The sequence below is a fragment of the Lagopus leucura genome, unplaced genomic scaffold (assembly GCF_019238085.1).
Source record: "Lagopus leucura isolate 7727_CA_CO unplaced genomic scaffold, USGS_WTPT01 Super-Scaffold_100159, whole genome shotgun sequence".
Classification (NCBI taxonomy): domain Eukaryota; kingdom Metazoa; phylum Chordata; class Aves; order Galliformes; family Phasianidae; genus Lagopus; species Lagopus leucura.
In genome coordinates, this window is record NW_024962335.1 from 13,552,684 (window position 1) to 13,575,046 (window position 22,363).

A 22,363-nucleotide genomic window follows, 5' to 3' on the forward strand; every position below is an offset into this window, starting at 1 on the left:
TTTGTGAGTTCTGTTACGTATTGAAACTGCCACTGTTGAGAAACCAAAAGCCCAGCAAAACGCAAAAACTCTGAGACATTGTTCACTCTTTATTGTTCACCACTTGTCTCTGGAAGCCAGTATGAGTAGGCCAGCATAGCCCCAGCTATAACGTCACTGCACTAACAAGGCATATATGCTAGAATTAATACCTCTGATCCCTTCTTGAGCCCCTGTGATTCCCAAGGATCCTCTTTCCCTTGGACCATGAGCCAGGAGGTGGAGCCGAAGAATAAATTTTTGAGGGGGAACAGAAAGGATGGTCAGGAAATTCAACCTTGTCAAAGACACAGGTGCCAGGAAACCAGGCACAGGAGGTAGAAAGTGAGTTCTGAAGGAGTGATCAACACAAGGAAGACATAAGCCCTGCAAAGACCAGAGATTTTTCAGCTTCATATGTCCCAAACAATCCACATTTGCCATCCACAAAGACAAGGTCACAGATCACCTAAGGAGAATCCTAATCATTCTGCCTCATACACAGAGGGCAGTATTTGTGTAATGTGAGTTTAAAATCTTCCAAGAAGCAAATAAAAGGAATGAAGTGACAGAGAAACCATCATTTCCTAATGCAAGGAATAAGTTGTGACAAATCTTATCCACCCTAGCCAAAAAGTTCTCATTTGTAATACATTTGCCTCCACACTTCAGCCTCTAGCTCTCTTCCATGTTCAGTGCATGCCTTGTTTCTTCTTATCCTTCTGCCATCAAGCACCAAAAAATTCTCATCTCAGTGGAGCAAAAGTCAACCAGCATCCCTCACTGTACAAATTTATTGACAACTGTAATCATCAGACTTAAGAGTAAGCTCCATTTTACTGCATTTTAATGAAATAAATTCTTCACCCATCTCTTTCTTGTGAACTTTTAATATGTTGATGTTGGATATAAGTATCTCCCAGATCTCCACGCTCTGCTATGTATTTCATTTTCTTGATTAGGCCTGCTAAATGTGCAGTTCTCATGTAACCTGAGAGCAGACTAATTATTCTTTTTCCTTTGCCCTGAATGAGAATGACCATAATGAAATTTTCTAACTACAGTCTTCTTGCTATCTCCTGACCTTCAGGAGGAAATAGAAGAAGATCACCTTGACCAGAACTTTTAATTACAAGATCAGTGTATATAAACTCATGAAAATTAAGAGGGACTCTCCTTATGTGCAAAAAGATTGCAGAAGGCACGAGAACTAGGCAAACTTCAACAGAAGAGAAAGGCTGGAAGGATGCTAAGATTTGATGTATTCCAAAATTTTGATGTGAAAGAATTCTGATGATAGTGCTACATACACTACTAGAGCATCAGCAGCTAATGTATCGTTTTGGTTGTGTACACCAGTAAGCTCTAGAAAAATAACTTCTATCTGTTCTACACCTTCCTATAAAAGTACTGCATAACCACATTCAATCATCAGCCATAGAAAGAATGTATTAAGTGACAGAACAAAGTAAACAAGAATAATACGATTAAAAGATATCTGGTCCCATCACGTATTAATCTATAAAGGAAATATTGCAACAATCAGTGCAAGAAATCTGAACAGCAAAAAGAAACACAAAAAGAAGAGTTGTTTTGCACAACATTTTCATTCAATCTATTGTTTTAGAAAAATATATAGAATATTTGTTTCTGTAGCACCAGAGCATTAGTAGCTGAGTGGTTGCTTGAGGCTGAGCTGCAACTGACAAACTGATTTGGGGAAAAGTGATTTGGGGCTATACTCATATTACATACTTGTACAGATTTTGCTTTTATAGTCACCATCTGCTTTTCGGAAGGCTTTGATGCACACTTACGTTAAGATACAGTTATATTCAAACTTCTTATCATTATTATAATAGTACACTAATTATAGAATCAGAGAATCATTAAAGGACCTCTAAAATATTTGGAAAAGACCAGTAGGATCCAACTGCCAGCCCACCCCCACCATGCCCACTGACCATATCCCTCAGTGCCACATCCACACAGATCTGGAACATCACACGGTGACTGCACCATCTCCCTGGGCATCCTGTGCCAATAACTGAATTATGGATGTGCAAAACTTTTTATAAAAGTTACATAAAATAAGCTTGTTATGTTTGCCTTCTTGTGACTGTCAGTGTTCTTTTGCAGGTAGTGATACTAAATCCTTAGGAGGCAGTTGCTCTACTTGTCAGCAGCAATGTTCTCTTTCTTGGATACATGCTTTGAGGACAGATGCAAAAGAAACAGATTGGATTGTTTTTATATTCTTCATCAGGTAATGGCTCAATCCGTGTTGGCTGAGAGCACTTTGAATTGGGAGGAAGAAAGTAGAGGAAAACAGATATGTAGAGTTTAGGAAATATGCTTTGATTTAAAGCTGGTTACAGTTTCCATGACTGCCTATTTAGGGTGAAAAGTAGAAAGTTGCAGAAAAAGACTATGATCATGCCCTGCTGACATAACAAAGCTATCCAAAGCTATCAAAACAATCCATCTCAAAGCAAAGAAATGTAAAGGTGAACATTTACCACTCTTTGTGACAGTGAGTTTGATCATGCAGTTTATAATAGAAATTACTACTCAAGACAAATATGTACCACAGAGACAAATACTAAAGAAACAGTGGCCATCTTTTAAAATGAAACTGCTTTTGGGATATCAAATCAGATCTCAAAATTAAATCTTGCACTTTGCACCTCAACTGCTTGAGCAAAAGCAACTCATGAAGGAATGGTGATTGAAGAATAAAAAGCACCCTCCAAAAGTGTGGGTTTTCTTTAGTTTCTATCAGCTATTTTGTATACATGCACTCAAGTGCATATCACTCAGAATCACTCTGGACTCTGTTAGTTCTTGGTGCTGTAGCCATCTCACTGTGGAAAACAATTCAGCCTTTACCGTGGATCTTTAAATAGAGGTAAGATACAGCAGATTGCTTAAGAAAGCAAGAATTCAAGGAAATCTTACCACCAGAGTAGTAACTTCTTGATGAGCAATGGGTGGGTTTTTTTGTTCTTGCAGAGCTCAGACACATACTCATGCCCAAGATTAGGCTAAATGAAAATAAACGGAAGCTTGGAAACAGGAACAAAGCATTTATTTAACCAACTAGCATGTAACTTCCAGGATAAAGAGGCAAAAGGAGAAGAAAGAGAGAAGAAATATGCAGACTTTGTCACTGCTACTGTGTAGGACAGATAAGAGCTGGAGGTGGACTGGACTGATAGTCCAGTTAACTACCAGTGTCAAAACTGGTAAATGGTCATTGCAGGCACAGAAGTAGAATGTCTCTATGAGGTAACCATATGCCTACAGCCATTCCTCCAGAAGCTTAATAGCTCCAAGTGCACAGCAGCAGTGACCTTCTGTGGCAGGAGATTCTCTGTGTTTTAGATTCCTAAGTGTCTCTAAAGAGTCAGAAATTTGTCAGTCATAGTTATTGCTATTCAAGGAAAAGAAGATTCTACTTCATCTGTTTCATTAGTTCAAAAGATCTACGCAATTTCTTTTTCACTGCACCTCCCCAAATCTCAAAACTAGGGCTAGGATTTGCGGTGCTGCATTCAAACCATCCTACACCACTCCTAATTGTTAAACTTCCCCATCTATTTGATGAAATCCTGTGACTAAATTCCTTTAACTTAGTTTAGAAACTTCAGATGAATGCTTTTTTTAGTTAAGTGGAAGTTCTCTGAATAGACAATGAAGAGAGACACACACACACACCTCTGGCCAATAAATCGCACCTCAAGTGGGCCAACTCCATCCCTAAAGGTTTTATATAGCTCCCTGAAATATATGTGAACTATAAAATAACCATATTCCCGTTTTGGTCACCTCGGGTTCCTAAGGTTAGGGATATAAATCTGTGCCTCAGTGTGGACCTAGTTATTACTGGTATAAAGGTAACTTCCCATGTGGGACTCAGCTAAATTTGGATATGCACTTTTACACTGGTATAATTGTCGTTACCCTAGGGGAGTTGTACTACTTAAGCTACAATGATATAGTCAAAAAAGCATAATTTTCTGATGCAGACATATCCAGTCTGCTTATTACAGAGAGATTGTGGTTCATAAATTGGGACAGTATTCCCCAATAAAACTGGTGAGCAAAGATTAGGATAGGGAAGCGAGTGGCAAATGTAGAAGTTACAAGCATCAAGATGCTATAAATTTCAAAGTTTTGCTCTGCCAATATTCCTCATGGTGTACGCTTAGAGCTTGCCTCAAATAATGGCCATTAATTCAGCCTTTATGCCTTGAGCTTGTGGAATGAGCCCAGAAGTAGCTGTAAGAGTAAGCAATCTCATCCCAAGTCAGCTGCCAGAATGTCCATTTCAGGTGTGAAAGCTGGAGGTTTTGTATTCCACGTCTCAACAGGCAGAACGCTGCCTCGTTACATAAAAAATGGGTCTAAATGAGAGAGCTCATCATTAAATACTTTCTGTTCGGCCTCTGACTTACTATGTTATTCCTTATCCCTTAACATTGTCACCTGTAAAATAGGGTTGACAGCAATATTTTTTTTCATGAGAAGATAGTGAGGTGGGGAAAAACTCAACTGAGTGATAATTTTCTGGGAAAGCTAGGTGAAAAGTGGTAAACCACAACTATCATCCTTAGCAGCCCACCTGCTCTCAAAATCAAATGTAAATTGAAAATATAGAAACAGCTTTCTTTAAAAATGTGCCAGTAATGTATGCACCGGTGTCAGGTCTTAGAACTGATTCCTGATCTATTACAAAGTAATACAACTGCTAAAATATCACATCTGTTAAACAGCAGTAGCCACTGGGCCTGCTCTACTACAGAAAAGGAGAACAAGAAAAGGAAATGAGGAATAGCTTTCTGCCCAAGAGTGGCATCAGCCTGCTTGTGGATTGCTGCAGTAATCTGAGCCCAACAAAAATAATGGCTGTTGGCTGATGTGGCTTCGTGAAACGAGTATATGGTGATGTATTTTAGGAGATACCCTGTCCTCACATAGTCTTGCTCTTTCCTGCCCCTCAGGAAGGCACATGTGAGGCTGTGCTGTATAACGCCATTGGATCCAGATGTAAAAACTCTTTATAAACCACAGATCAGCTTCTCAGATCAACTCACAGTATAGAAATAAACATGGATAAAAAGGGGAGGAATGCATCAAATTGACATTGCTGCCAACTTTGTCTTATAAAAACACGCTCTGACTGCAGAGTGAATGTATGTATTGTGTGCGTGCGCGAGGGCTGCCCTGAAAGTAATGCCTTCTATTTTATGATGTTGGCCCACAACATCACTTGCAGATGTTGGTGAAATGGCAGTAGAGGTTGAACTTTCCCACCAACATTACATTACATTACATTCTGTAGTTGTGTGACAGATGGCAGCAGAGCAGTGGTCTGACAGAACGGCCTCAGCCATGGAAGTGCATATGAAGAAAAAGTGTGTCACTGAATTCTTTCCTGTGGAAAAAATGGCACCCACTGACATTCACCAGTGCTTGCTGAACATGTGTGGAGACCAAACAGTGGATGCAAGCACAGTGAGGCAGTGGGTGGTGTGTTTCAGCTGTGGCAATAGTGACAGTGGCTCTTGTTCATCACTGGTGAAAATGAATTGCTCATGGTGGTGACAATATTGAAAAACAGTATTTTGTATCTGAGAATTTGCATTATCAAATAGTGTTATTGTGCTCTTTGTAGCTGTAGCAGTTTCCATGGAAATAAATAGGAAGCATTACTTTTGGAGTGACCTACTTACATCTCCAAACAGTCAGGCAAAGGTGCACCTACACCTCACATCTCTTGCTGATTCACCTCTACATACAGATTGAAATGCAGCATCCACCACATGTGCTTCAGGGCAATCTAAGACTGGCACAGCAAAAAAAAAAAATTCCTGGTTTTATGATGTAAGGAGGGAGCCAAAACACAACCTCAGCCGTGACCTGTTCCGCAATGATTTTTCTGAATGACATACCTGCTACTGAGATAGCATCTGGAGAATCCAGTCCTTGAAGAGCTGCGTCTCTCTGCTTTAATGCCTTTGCCCTGTTTGCCAGATTCCACTACGAACAGCTTGTAGTATCTGCCATAGAATTGGGATTTATTGCCACCACAGTGGGTTTCTCACTGGGAATCAGATAACAGGAGAGTGGAAAGGAGGGCAGAAAACCAAATGTCAATAGCTCTTCTTCATGAGTGAAGAGGGATCTCCTTGTGCAAAAAGACACAAAGTAAGACATTGCAGATAAAAGGAAGAAGAGTAAGTGAAGGAGAAAAAAGGAAAAATCAATCTTTTTACTATGAAATACAATAAAATGTATTTGCTATCTGAACAATTCTGTTTCAGGCTGCCTGGCTGGGACACTCTCGGTTCATCCTGCTGTGAAACACTCAGAAGTGGCGGGGGGATATGATGCCCCATTCCAGTTCTTTCTATTCCACCTCTCGCCTCTGCGTTCTGCTGAATGTGACATTTTTCCCTGGCGCCTAATACACAGAACTCTGCTGCTAATTTTATGCACAGAGTTCTCATGCTGTGTAATTTGAGGCCAGTCTCCTCCGACAGCCTGCCAACCAGAGTACACACCTTCCAACACCACTTCTGCTGTGGAGAAATGGGGGAAGGGAGGTGGAAATGAGCCAGACAAGCAACAAGCTTCTCGGAGCTGTTTGGCTAATTTTTGGCTCTCAGATATACAAGGGATCTTTCACCATCTCCCCCTGTGCTGTTTGTCAACACACTGATCCAATAGGTCTGCCAACAATTCCAAAAAGTCAACTCAAGGCTCTTTCTTCTCCCCTTTTTTTCCCTATATTAAATCCTATGAAGCTGCTGTTATACTCAATCAGACTGTTGGCCATGAGGCTTTTTTAATTCTACAATGAGACAGAATAAGAACCAATTTCGGCACCATTATAATTAAGGTTTTAAAGAGAAGCTACTGTCTCTTTTTCCCCACCCCAGTTGATGTCTGTGTATCTCAGACAAGAGTCTGAATTATACAAGGTTCTATCAAAATCAAAATGGCCAATAGCCTTCAAAACCTGGCCTGATCGTACTCAAAAAGGAATTGGAAGTGGATATGTTCCCATTAACTGAGTAGAAAAACTTTTGTGCCAGACACACTTTTGTGCTTCCAGCCAACTGGACCAACTTTTGCTGAACCTTTTTAGTGGAATCATCCCTTTCCACTGTACAGAAAGCATTGAATTTGACTCATTTTCAATACTGCTTATTTCTACTCTGGTGCTGATAATACCAGAAAGAGAGTATCCCACACCGTTCGCTTCTCCCACCTCCATTTTTAAGTTGTCTTGACCGTATCAACCAATAGGCAGGCAAACTGCTTGAACTACAGATTAAATAGAAAAAAAAAAAAAAAGTTATTATCACTTGTACTGCAAACACTTTCTGTTAGAACAAAATAAATTGTGTTGCCTGAAGATTTCTTTGGATGGTGCAATATCCTCCCCACTAAATGCTTCTTCTGGTATAATTATACTGACCTGCAGTATTAAATGCAGACCGGGTCTCAAGGAAAAAGAAGGCAGACCTAGCTGTACAGCTGTACAGTCATAGTTCAGAGATATAGCTGAGACTAAAGAAATTATTTCTTGAGAATTTTAAAAGAAATGAGATACTAACCGGTGTCCAGCTGCAATAGAGTATAATGAGCTTTAATTTCCAGACTACTTCATTTTTAGCTCCCATCAGTGTGAAGAGGATGAGAGAACAAAGAGGGAAAGACCAGGATGAGGAGCATAGTTCTTTATTCCATATGTAAAGTATGGAATAAACAAAAGGCATAGAAGTCAGCTCATTTGATATACTGCGCTGATGTAGCTGTCAGTGTGTTTGCTGAATAAAAAGAGAAGTAAGGGCAGTGGGTAGAAAAAGGAACATAAGTTTGTAAAGGCAGTAAATAGAGATGTGTAAGAACACTCAGAAGTAAAGAAGGATCGAGAAGAATCCATCCCTCCTCTGAAGACAAGCTTTGCATTTCCACACTTGACCCACATGTGTCTGACTATCTAATTTATGGGAGACCTGAAGCTGACCAGCCTGCAGGCTGATAATAAATTATTTCTCTTAGATAAGCCGAGATAATTTATATTAGGAGAAAGGAAGAGAAAACTGAGGAATAAGAACCATTCCCTTTCCTTCCTTGGATTATTTCTGCTTGAGATATTCTCTCTTGTCACCTAAAAATCTGCCTCAGGTACCCTGAGGTGACAATGCTCTTTGCCAAGATCTTCCTGTTATTAAAGCCAGCAGATCAGAGCCCTTTTCCACTGCCTGCCAGCATGGCTGCCTAGCATTCCTCCTCCCTCCTTCAGCTCTGTGATGCTAGCAATTATGCTGACCAACTTTGCTCTAATCCTCTCCTTTCATACACCTTCATCATTTGTCTTCTCATATTTTAGTTATTGGTTTGTTCTTTAGAAAGAGTCTAAAACCAGTCATGAATTGTGTTCTCATTCTCTTGTTTTCTGTTTGTTGCCATTATTCTTACTGTTCTCCGTTTTGATTTCCTGTGTTTTTCTTTGAATTCCACATTGGAAAAGGGCTATTTTAAGAGGAGTACTTCTGGGAAAAGAGAACTATTAAGAGGTGGTTTTTCTGACTGACAAAAAAGGATGCAAGTCCAAGACAGGGAAATGTCAAAGATGCCTGCACTTGTGTTTGGTTGCTTTAGCATTTCCTCCAGTTATTCAGATCTGTATTTTGTTTCCTGCCTGACTGGATGGAAGCACTTTTTTTGCAGCATTCTGTTGGCCTATAGGAGGGCACAGCCACCTTTCAAAGGGACCTAGGCAAGCTGGAGAAATAGGCCAACAGCAAAACCATGAAATTCAGCAAAGGTAAAGTTGTGCACCCAGGTTAGAAAGAGTGCGGGGAGCAGCTGGCCGTGGAGCAGCCCTGTAAAATGGGACCTGGGAGGGTCCTCTCCCCTGATGGGAGAATTCATGCTCAAGAATTGAGCATGAGTCAGCAATGGTGATTTGTGGTGATGAAGGCTAATGATAACTAACACGACTAGCTTCATTAATTGTCAAAAAAATAGCCATTAGGTCATGAGAAATTATTTTTCTTCACCACTAAATGCTTACAAGGCTTATATGGAGTAATACTGCTTTTGGAGCCAGGGCTTTAAGCAACCTGGTGGGAGGTTTCCCTGCCTAAAGCAGGGGTTTGGAAATAGGTGATCTTAAACATCCCTTCCAAATCAAACCATTCTATGATCCTAAAAAGAGAAATATTGACTATCTGGCTAGAAACCCAGTTGCAAATGGGGGAGGAGTGGAAGACAGCCATTGTGAAAATGCATAGAGGCAAAACACATGCACTGAACAAGCACTGCACTAGTTATATCAGTAATAAATGTAGTTCTTCAGATACTCTTTTGTCAAAGTAGTTCGGCTCCTACTAATAAGTCTCTTTATTCTTGCCAGTGCAGTGCCTTTAGACATCAGGATACTTACTAAAAGAAATAAAATCATATAAATAAATCTAGCATGCCTGGCTACATGTCTGATGCGCTGAAAAAAAAAAAGGATGCAGGAAAAGTTATGCAGCTTAAAATTGGATTCTTACATCCACAGTCCAATCAGAAATGACCATTCACATACATTTGCATGCCAGACGTAATGCTTACCAGCCCACCTATGTCATGATGTAACTCTGCAAAGAGTTTATGAACATCAGAAAATTTTGTACTAACAAAACGTTTAGCTTCTCTCACTCTTGAATCCATCCTTTGATTCCTAAGAGTTGACCTGTAATCCTACTTTGAGTTTCTTCTTTCCAATAGTGCCTTAATCTATATGATGCAGGAAAAAAAAATAACAAAACACACTTGGCTGCTTCAGCCAGCATAGTTCCCATACTTAGTCCTACTGATGATTGACTGATGCTTCCAAAGCCTACAAGGCTTAGATAGGCAAACAGCAGATATGCTACTTTTACATATAATCCTTTTTCAAATCTCAATGAACCCTTTGTTGGAATAATAGCCATCCAGCTGCTAAAGTCACCAGATAATTAAACTCTGTGTGAAGGGGCATTTCTTTTTAAGCAGATTTAATTTTTATCGAATGATTACTCCATCTTAATTTGAATAATAATTATTCAAATACTTTTTTTTTTTTTTTTTTTTTTTTTTGACCTTTTCTCACATAAGTCCTTTCTGGGTCATCGGACAATGGAAAAACTGAAAACATAGCTGAGATAGCAGGAGAAGGAAGGGAGAGGCAAGAAATAGTTTCTGACCATTCCCATTTAAATCCTAAATCAGGTTTCAGAGATGCACGATCACAGTGCACAAGAGTTGTTTCTCTCTGTGAGACACTGAAGTGCAATACTTACGAAAGGCCCTGGTTACAGTTGAATCTACAAAATATGATGCAATATAAAAACAAATGAGGAAGGAACACTTAGGAAAAGAAACTTGTAGTCTTTTCTAACAAAGCTATTCTCCAAGTGAATAGCTGAGCACATTTTCATGGATTGATTTGGACTGAGTCTTCTTTTTGGACTGCGCATAGGAAATACTGGTCAATACATCCCCTTTGCTATCCACTGAAAGTGTTAAGAAGCCCTGCTTATGAATTCTCATTTGAATTAATACTGCCACAGAAGTGCAAAGACCTTATCTAAACATGACAGTCTACACATAAGATGTAGTAGGCACGACAAGTTACCAACAGCTTTTTTCTTCTGGGATAGCAAAGTATCTAGAGCTAGGTAAGGGTATTTGCTACACGCTATTGATTCCAATCAAGATATCACCTCCATGGCTTCGTAAAAGTAGCAACACATAAAGAGTTGCACCTTCGGATTTCTTCCTCCAAGCATCTGTACCTACAGAAACCCCTTCTCCCCTGAAAACCACCCATTTATTTCTGTAAAATGATGGCTTTCTGTAAGCAGTGCGTGGTGTGCCACCATTTAAGGGAGATTTTTAGCAGATGTTTTTGTTTTGCTCTCTCATCTTCAGGCTCCTTCTAAGGAGCTATTAGCCTTTTAGGTTCCCTAATCCCCCAACTAAATTTATCAGCAGTTGATTGCAGCCAAGAGTTAAGCTAAATTAAACTTTGAAATCTCTGTACAGTGTATCAGATGCACTTGTGGTAGGGGAGGTGGAGCAGACAGCTCCAAATGTTCTACTTAACGAGAGTCGGAAGAATCGTGCTTTTCTCCAAAGGTTTCTCAAAGCTTCCTCAGATTTTTCAAGATCACCACCATTTCCTGATTTTATAAAAGCAAGAAATGAACTACTGAAGCTGTCTGTCATTTACCTCTGTATCAGATGTGTACATGTGCATAAACACTCACACTTTCCTCTACAAGTGTGTGCATCACGTGTGGAGAAGGCAGGTCTTTGCACACTAAGGCTGCATGCACACTCGAGATGTCTGTTCCAGCCCACACTTGTGGTGAACAGTATTTATGTATGTGTGTGAGTGTGCCTCTGTGTGTGTATGTGTATCTGTTCCTCAGACCTTGTCCTCACCCAATCAATCATTCCCTCGCTTGCTGCTCTCACACTCAAAGCATTTGTCAGAACTTGGCTCTCCATCCTGCTCTTTAAGATGAGTAGTAAAATACTAAGTCTGAAATAACATCAATAACCGATTAGTTTTGAGGACTCTATGTCATGTTTCCTTATTATTCCAAAGCTGTGCACTTCTCTATCAGAAGGTGGACTATTGTGTATCCTTATAATAAAAAAAAATAGCCAACAAAACATGGAAATGGAAAATAATCTTTTTAAGAATAAGACATAGAATATAAAAAAGAATGTTTAAGAGGAAGAGATAAAAGGTAGCAACTTTCCACCTGTAGGACAGTAATTGTGATATAAACTATCAGAAGTTCTCAAAATCCACCAATATCTAACAAGAGATCAGTACCAACATTGACCAACGTCTCAATCAAGTTCATATCAGATCAGCCTTCTCTCCACAGAGTGATTATCCAGAGCTGATAACCGATCCCCATCTCACTGGAATTTCTATAGAAATCCCTGGAAAAGAGGTTTGGTCAAATCTCCAAGGAAAGCACCAGAAGGAGTTTCAATGACAAATGTAGAAGATGGCTCAGGTCCTAAAAAGGCAACTGAGTTAAGACTACTGCTCTCTGGGTATAAAAGCAGTTATTGCACACTGGGTTACAGTATAGTGGTGAAATGAAAGCAAACTTCTTCTTCAAAAACCTCGTAGCATTTTTATCTGAGGTCACATCAAAGATTTGTTTCCACAATCATTCGTCTATCATTTTCACCAGTTTTGCTTTTCAGAAGAGAAAGTGTGTGAGAGAGGTGTGATTTCTGCTGTCTGTATCCCCATGGCTACTAGGAACAGCTAGGAAGGGAACTAAGCACATCACAGCATACAAAATGTCAGGTTAACAAATTCCAACACAACAGCTCCGAGAAACAGACGTTAGCTTTCTCCCACCTTCATCCTCCCATATCACACTAAAAGAAAAGAAAAAAATCAAAGTAAAATCAACGATGGAAAACTAGCCAAATCCACGTAAGGGGATCAAATCCATCCTTCAGAAATGTAAACATCTCTAAAAATAGGGAGCGGCCATCTAAGCCACTCGTTTTTACTCATTGCAGTAATAAAAGGTCCTTGTAAGGGACTCACACAGGCTCTGTGCTGTTATAGTAGCATCTGCTCTCCCCATTGCTGGAGAGAAATGGTGAAGAGGATTTAGAGCGTGTGTAACCTGAGAGAGAAATCATCTGTCATTCCCTCACAGGGCATTAGCAAACTTTCTGTCTCCCGAGAGAAGGGCCACTTTCCTTCCCCTGCCTCTTGAGATTACTGCTTTAAGCACTATTATAATACACATGCTTATTAATAATATTAATAACGAGGGAGAAATCCAGCCCTATTAAGGAAAGGCAAGGGAAATCGAGTTGACAGAAGACCTCTCTGCCCAGGGAGGTGGTGCAGTCACCATCCCTGGAGGTGTTCCAGAGCCGTGTGGATGTGGCACTGAGGGACGTGGTCAGTGGGCATGGTGGGGGTGGGCTGGAGGTTGGACCAGATGAACTAGGAGGTCTTTTCCAGCCTTAATGATTCTGTGATTCTATATTCTTTGCAGTACACTGTGTGAACTCAGTGGCACACAGGTGGTCATGTAACAAACAGATCCCTTCTGTGACAAAGAAGATCCCTGTGCTCCTCTCAAGTGAAACTACTGTGGGCTGTGTACTTCTTGCAATGGAGATCCAAAGCAACAATAAAGAAAAGGATACAAGGATCCAAGACAGTCAGACAGTTGTAAAGGAACTGTATGAAGCTACATGAGGTACATTAGCTCAGAGATCAGCAGTTTTTAGTACACTTTGCTATTTGTTTTCTTTTTCAAAAGGTAAGGGGTAGAAATGTCATCAGAAGCGCAGGAAAATAACAGAGATGATTCATTTCAAAGAGGCAATACGCTGACAAAAGTTACATTGCTTGTATCTTGCAAGCCTCTGCTTTGTGCGAAAGCAAGGTATTAATGAACACTTCACACAAACAATCTCACTCTTCTTCAAGACAGCAGCTTCCCTGTCCTGCTGAGATCAAAACCCAAAGGTTCTGGGAGCTGCTGCTTCCTGCAAGTGACTGTGAAAACATCTCTGCACAAACCTAAAGCTTCATTGCGTATCATTCAGTTCTGTACCACGTTACATTTGATGCTCCACTTCTAGATTACAAAATTGCTTTTACCTGGACAAGGAATATTCACAGTGTTTTGAAAGGTGAGATGCAAAAAAGCCTTATAGTAAGGTGATTTACATAAGAAACAGCCACGCTGAACTGCTTTAGGAAGGAGAAAGAATACCAGAATACCAGTATACCAGTGTCTAAGGAAGCAAATGTGTCTGTAATAAGAAATAATTCAGATGTGCAGAATAAATAAATAAATAAATAAGTTAATAGTGGTTCTTACAAAATGATTTAGCCCAACAAAGTTATTTGATTTTTTTTTTTTTTTTTTGCAAATAATACTGTAAATCATAAAAATAACTTTTTTTCGCATCACTGAGAAGAAAAAGAAATCCCTCTACAGAGAAATATCAACAAGATGATGAGCTTACTATAAAAAGTAGTGTTTAAAAGGGAATTGTAAGAAATTGTGGTCCACCATTAATGGCCATTACCCTTAAGAAGATGGTAGAGAATCCTTGACATACATTCTCCACAGAAGATGAGAGGATGAGCGTGTTACAAAAGATAAATTCAAATTCTGAATTTGACATTCACCCAAGGGAGTCCCAGATTTGGCAGAAGAGAACAGCAACCCAAATGGATGAAGGAGAGAAAGTGCAGGGGAACTGGGTGGCTGGGTCTGATTCGGTCTGGGAACTACATGGAGACATTCTTTTGGTGACAGCATGTTTATTTTGTATGCATCTATTAACAACCAACCTGGGACTGTTGAACTCATTTCATTAGGATGTCCAAACCATATTACAGAACAATGACTTTTATTTGCTGATAATCCCTTGGAGGGATTGAAATCGTCACCTGAGCATGAGAAGATTTACCAATCCTGTAAGTGGAAGAATTGTTTTCTAATGAAATACTAACAATGAACAAAGAGCTGACATAACCCTGCTCATTTCTGATGCTAGTTACAGACTTTCTAACTGGGAACTTTCTACCTGGAGGTTGGCAGGGAAAGCCCCGTTCAAGCATCACTGCCATGGAATTCTTCCCACTTAATGTTTACCCAGAAACATATGAGTCCTTTACAAACTTGTGACTTTTAAATCCATTGCACTGTGCGCTAACAGCTCTGAAATAAATTATAAAAGCATAAGGGGGAAAGAAGGCATAGCAGATTAGAGAAGAACTAACAGAATTTGGCTTACCACAGGATTCCAGCTGCTAAAACAGAGGTCTAATTTCCCCAAAAGCCATCTACCCTGATCTGAATGCTTTGACTGCTCCCCTTCCAGCAGCCTGATACAAAGGGGAATAAGTAATGAAGCCATCTTTCTGCTGTGCCCGTTTCCTTAGAATATAACCCCTGTGGTAATAATTACATGGGCTTATCCATCTCAGTTTGAACACCACCAGAGTGTCAATTATGACAAATGGCTGATACTCACGAGCGTCTTGTAAAGAAAACCAACTGTTTCTATTCTAACATATTTCTATGTTAAGGTAACCCAGGGTCAAGGCTCCCCACTGGGACTAACAGCTTTTTTTTCCTGCTGTAAGTATCCATTTGAGAGTTGCTAGAAGGTGTTATGATACACAGACCTCCTTTTTTAGCACTAGTTTTTTTTGTGTGTTTGGTAATCTGAGACTAACTCTCACTAGGGGTTTGCACAGAAACACCTACTGCTGATCTCCATATGGATCATCTCCTTTGGGTCATACTGCTCAAGACATTTCACATTCTTTTCCACATTATTTGCAATGCAAGCTGCAGATTTCCCAAAACTCACTGGTGGCATGGGCTATGAGTGACCTGCTTCTGGTGTCTGGGGTATCTCTTGTAGCTATTTGCTATTTTCAGCTTTTCAGCCAATTACCGGAGGAGTCGCACTGGAAAACAGAACTACTGAATCTTGATCCTAGGAATATGACCTTCTATCAGGCAAACCAAGAATAATCAATTACATGGATTATTAGGAAGTAATGGAACCTAAAAAGCCAGAATCATAGGATCACAGAATGGCTTGAATTGAAAGAGACATCAAGGGTCATTTGGTTCCAAACCCCTGCCATGGGCTCAGGCTGCCACCCACCAGCTCAGGCTGCCCAGGGCTACATCCAACCTGGCCTTGAGTGCCTCCATGGGTGGAGCATCTCATCAATCTGATATAATCCATATGGCAGAAGAAAACAATAATTAGTACATGCAAAACAACTAGAATTCTCAATCACAGAGTAGTAGTGTAAAATATAGGTACAACTGAACAAGCATGCCCATATGCAGCCTAAAGAACCCATATATGAAGTGAAGAGCAGCATATAAACAAAAAGTCACGGTGAACAAGGACTGAAGTTTCCTGTGTGGAAATTTCCTCCTGTAGTGAGCAAAAAGATCTTTTTTCCCATGGGCAGTCAGTCTTTCTTTTAACTGACGTATTTTTCACATGTATTCTCTCCACTTGACTGTTCCACTTTTCACACACGTGGTTATCATAAACTACACCAAGGAAAAGAAGAGGAAAATAATATCTCTTAAAAAAGAAATGTTCTCTCCAGTATCCTGTCCTCCAGAATCCTGTCCCCAGTGGTGGACACATACAAAAGTCTTTGGATGCAGGTAAGCACAAGGGAAACACACTGGGACTCTTCTCCCAAATCCCATCCCAGATCCCAACCACTTTATCTCAGGAACTTCCCAGGCTCATATAAGTTTGGTAACTTTCAATGGAGCTCTCCTTCATGAATCTGCCTTTTCCCCTCTCCCATACACTGTAGCTCTCAGTATCACAACATTCTTGGGAAACTGTATGGCAGACTAAATGTAATAGGTGTAACATCCTTACTATATATCCTATATACTTTTTTTTTACTGCTATCCTTTGAAAAATTTGGAAGTTGTTCTCACTAACATGGTGAATTTTTTTCCAGTTTTATCATACAATTCTGGACGACTTCTAATGTGAGTACTGATATTTCATCTTCCTCATAATTCCCGAATGTGTTATAGTAATTCAAACTAATACTGACTCCTTTGTCTCCAAAAGACTTCTGGTACAACATTTTGATACATTAGAATCCCAGTATTTTATAGTTTATAGTATCCCAGTATTTGATGGTAATACGGAGCAGTTAATCATTTCAGTTAACATAATAGCAGTGTAATTCCTTTATTTAGAGTTAATATGGAAGAGGACCATATGCCTAGCATATTGTAGGAAGAAGCAAGGAGGAAAAGAACATACACAAACCAACACCAAAGAAAATAATGTCATTGTAAGGCTTCCTATCCTGCCTACAGGTGGACACATAGGTGAGGTCAGCATTAAGCTTTCCAGTAGGGGAAACTGGAGGGTTCATATGTTGTGAGGAATGGCTATAAAATGCTTCAAAATGTTTTTCATATGAAATATGCTGCAGGCATATTGTATATACATATCTGTTGGTTTTCTTTAAGATTTAAAATCGTTGTTTCCAAACCTAAATTCAATGTGAATAGATACACACCTGTCTTGGACTGCAGCAAACTCAAGCAGATTTATCACTCCTGGCTTATATCCCAGGAACAGTTTAGAAACTATAACAGATACCTATCACAAAAAATGACAACAAAACTGGAAGAACACCAAAACAAGCAAGAAAAAGAAAATTATCACAGGCATAGAGAGACTTATCTGTGAGGAAAGATGTAAAATAGGTAATTCTGCATAGAGGCTGTAGCCTGACTAATGCAAGGACCAGAGCAAATCAAATGGAAAGCATAAACACCAATAAGACAGAGAAAAAATAGATTAATCCAGAGAGTTATATGAGAGATTGATGATCTAAAAATGTATGAGAAAAGTTAGCTGGCACCAAAGAAACATTTTTCATCAATGAAAACTCTGAATTTTAGAATGTATTCTGCAATAAAGGATGTCGTACAGCTTACATTTATCAGATACAAGAGAGCAGAAGGACAAGCTTACCTTTTAAAGCACTGGTGATGCATTATGATACTAACATTGAAACATTGAAAATTTCAGGTACACTGGCAGGTATGGACTTGGGGAACCTTATTATTCAGCTCACATTTGTTTATGTATGGACTGAGAAAAAGAAGTGAAAATGGATGAGAGACCCAGTTAACACTGCAGTTTTTATGTCTTTCAATGGGGAAGTCTGGTCCTATTTTACTCATAAACAAGCCTGATTGAGATGACAACTGCTGCCAAGCAAACATTCTCTCTAAAATCTATTTTTCATGTAGGTGAACTCTCAGTTTCCAAGTGTCCTGTAGCCACAATGCTCCTCATCTTTCAGTTTCAGTCAAATCTGTACTAATAACCTAAAGGAATCAGGTTTTTTATTAGTGTGTGTCTTATCCTTAAAAAATAAAAAGAGTTTTAATTAATGAAATACTTGACAAACATCTGTCCAACAAGGTCATAAGTCTGCTTCTCTCTTTGTAAATAAGCATTAGCAGTAACTAAATAAATGGATAAGAAAGGATTTAAGGAAGGATTTTGGCTAATGAGGATAGCTTTCTAATGGTTGAATTACTCAGAGGAATCCTAATGGCCAGCCTCGCTCTTGCTCTCACTCCAACAAATCAGACAGAAATGGAAGTCATACTCCAGTAGTCAAAAAGACCATCCTACTGTCCTTATCCGCTCTAAGCTGCCACAAGTAGAGAAGAGGGAAAAGTTGTTCTGTTGGCTACCAATGGAAATACAGCAACCAGCTGATAACCACGAGATGCTGGTAAGTCTAAACCAGAATGTGATTGTGGTACACATCAAAAGTATATATGTGAAAGAGTAATGCAAACTCTGTGTCATTGAAGGTAGCCAACATAACACTGCTGAATCGTACTGCTCTGCACGCAACAAATCGTTTGGCTGAAACTTTTGAATCCACAAGAGTCAGCTGCTTTAGGATGTATTTGAGTAATAGGCTTCACCTGCTACGAGAGTAATGTTTGTCAGCATGAGGAATAAAGGAGCCCACCTGAAACGCAATACTCCTTTCCCCACTACTGTAGTACATGCAAAATTCAAAGACCGCTAAAGGAAATGTAATACAATTAAATAAGAGAGAGAAATTTAAATTGATTGAATTAACACTTGTCATCTTTGATTCAATAAAGCTTCCTCTTCTGAAATTATCTAAAGCTCCTGGAGAATTTCCAACTTATCACAGAACTTGGCATCGTAATGAAGCTGGCATTAGCAAAATATTTTTAAATATTCTTATGCCACACACAACTCAATTAAATTTCCTTCCTTCTAGGATCAATTAATCAAGCTAGAAGAATCAAATCTCACTTTTGCAACACCTGCCTTTCCTGAAAGATAATTTTCACTGTATCACAGCAGCCTAAGAACTGTTGGATTTGCATCCTGAAACTGAAAATACATGTAAAATACCTCAGAATATACACCAGATAAATGTGATTCACAGTCCTTCATAAAATGTTTCCCCTTGCCAGAAAAACATTCAAAATCAAGAAAAGCATCCCCAGGTGGGGTACAAAACAGCAAATCGTTCTCACTTATGCTTTTATTTTGTTATTATTGCTTGATAGAGTAAAAAATAGAGGCATCTTCAAAGGTTTGTTTCCCCTGAAGAAGCAATTGAACATAAAGAGAATTCACACTCTGAGAATGTTAGATTCCATTTATTTTGCCCATATGTGCCGTATCTCTTCATTTACAGTCCTCCACCTCTCCTAAGTGGGCTCAGGTTGTAAATTGTTTAGGCTTCCACAGCATCTTGCCCAATGGGGTCCAGAGTGGAGATTTTGTAGGAACAACCAATGCTACACAGAGTTTGCTGTTGCCTGTTGGAAGCACCTGCTGCATTTTGATCATGACCTGCAGTGAAAAAAATTATTTCTGCCACCTGTCATGGTCAGGACTAGATGATCTTACAGGTCTTTTCCAACCTTCATGATTCCAAGATTCTAAAGCTGAGTGGTGCAGCTTTAGGAGAGGTTTGCAGCTTAGGGCTGGTTTCAAATGGTGCTTGTTAAGGCTGAGGAGAGATGAGGACAAATGTCCGAATTGCCTGTTTTCCCTCGCTGATGGATGAAGCGGTTCTATCATCATAAAATCATAGAATATAGAATCACAGAGGTTGGAAAGACCACCAGGGTCACCTGGTCCAACCACCAGCCCATCCCCACCATGCCCACTGACCACGTCCCTCAGTGCCACATCCACATGGTTCTGGAACACCTCCAGGGATGGTGACTGCACCACCTCCCTGGGCAGCCTGTGCCTCTGCAGCATCCCTCTTTCTGAGAAGAAATTTTTCCTAACATCTGACCTGAACCTCCCCTGGTGCAGTTTGAGGACATCACCTCTCATCCTATCTCCTAAGCTGGGAGAAGAGCCTGACTCCCACCTCACTACAGCCTCCTTTCTGCTTGTTGTAGAGACTGAGATCCTCCTTTTGAGCAGGGCCCCATCTCCCAGGTTGGAGTCCCTGATGGAGCAATCCGAGCTGCCTCCATCTGATGGAATCTGAAGGCCCATTTGCTCTGCACAGCTGATCCCCACAGCCCGCTTCTCCCCTTAACAATAAAGTCTTAAGCTTGCCGAGGTAATAGGTTTTCACAGCCAGGGGAAGGTGAGTGCCAAGGATTATTAATAGTGTTCCTTAGTTAAGGAAAAGATAAATGTGACACCGTCACCAAAATCCCTGAATATCAGATACCAGTGAGGAGTGGGTATCATATGCTAAAAATAGAAAGAGCAGGAGAGATTATATAAGTGGGGTCCCTACCCCGAGTTCCACTTCTTTTTGACCACCTCCGTATTTAAGAACCTTTTCAGGAGTGCTTAGGAGAGATCTAAAAGGTAAGTAGAGAGAAAATGTTGAAACTTCCACAGAGAAGGTGGATTTGCTCGATCCGGGCAGAATCCCGGACCTCCTCCCGACCGGACTGTAAACGGGGAAACGCTTCCATCACTCTGATCCTATGGCCCTTCCCACAGACAAAAACCGAAGGACAAAGAGGTGCAAATCTCCCCCGCACAGAGGAGTGGATTGCCGCAGAGAAGATTCCGGGACACTAGGAAGAGGAAACGAAACACATTAAGGGGGGGTGAGGAGAAAAAAAACGGGGAGAAAGTGAGAAAATGGAAACAACGGAAGAGGGAAGGGAGAGGGGAAAGCGAAGGAGAACGCGAGGATTCCTATAGCAGAATTCGCTGAAGCGCTCAGTCGCACACAGAAGATGAAAAAGAAAAGAAAACAACTCCAAAACACGTGGCAGAAAGGAAATGTCTCGTTATACGCAGACGATGGGATGAATGCTCTCCCCTTAATGCTGTCATTAGGAAGATGGATGTGTCACCCTTCTCGCCTGCCTGCAGATCGAGCTGCTGGCGTGGGGCTTCTGCTGCTTCCTCCCTCCCGTTCTCCCGACTCGGCTTGCTTTGGCAAGGGCGGCTCGATTTCGACATGATTTCCTCGATGCTGGTGAGGGCATCAACGCGTTGGTGCTACAGGAAGGGGGAGTTATCTCTGCAAAAGCCCTGCAGTCAGCTTGGGAATGCACGGTGTAGATTTTGCAGGGGAAAAAAGAAGGAAAAAAAAAAAAAGAGAAAGAAATTGGCAAAAATTCAGCAATAAAGCAAAACGTGTCATTCATCCTGGAGGGATGATGTGGAAAAGGCGAGGGGTCGAGTGTGAAACTGCCAATTCGTGAAACGCCTTGTGTATGTTAGGATAGCTTATATTAGGACAGCATATATTAGGATAACATGTATTAGGATCACAGCTGTGACTAAAGCTGGGCGGTTGAAAGTTTCTGGAAGTTTGCTGGCGGATGCTGTGCCGAGATTAGAGACGGGCCTGGGCCACTGCTGCGTTTTAAATCCCCTTTGTGCCGCTTTGTAAACCCCACATGCGGCTGCTTTGACTTTCTACGGGAAGTCTGGGGACAGTGGGCTTCGTGCTACACAAAGGGCCCCAACTGATGGATTGGCAGCTCTGCTGGCGTTTCTCACTTCTTCCTTTCCACAATAGGCTGAGGCCTGAGGGGTTCCCGCATCGTTAGGGATGGGGGGTGCCAGACCAGGGTGCGGAGCGAGGCTTCGGGGAGGCTCCGAGCACTGCAGATCTCTGTCAGTCCCCTGCTTGGGTTACGTGCGGGGGAGGGCAGCCTTCTAACAGCGCTGCCGTGTCAGCAGAGCGGGGCCGACACCGAAACCCGATTCACCCGCAACAAGAGCATCTTCGGAGGCCGATGGGCAGCAGCCAGCCCCTCTCATGGGGACCCGAAGGGAGGCTCTGGGTCTCCAAGGGAGAAGTAACCTCGGTGACGGGGTCACAAAAGAAAGTGAAAAAGTGGTGGAAGGTGAAGCCCGGCTCCTGAGCAGATGGCACCGATGCTGAACATGGCAAAGGGGACGAGGATGTCCTAGCAGGATGGAGGCGTCTCCAGTGGGAAAAAAAAAGAAAAAAAAAAAAGAGAAAGAGAAAAAAAAATCTCCTATCAATATGAACAAGTAAAGAGACGCCAATTACAGAAGATCATGCAACCAGCACGGTGATTTCTCCTGTTAATGGTTGTATATTGGCGGGACTACAATTAACCTGTGTAAAACAGGGAGACGACTGACTGCACTATACGGAGCTTCTTGAGTTCCATCCTCCGAGCCGAACTCCACCACTTCTGCACCGCGCCCTTCCACCTCCCGGCTCCGA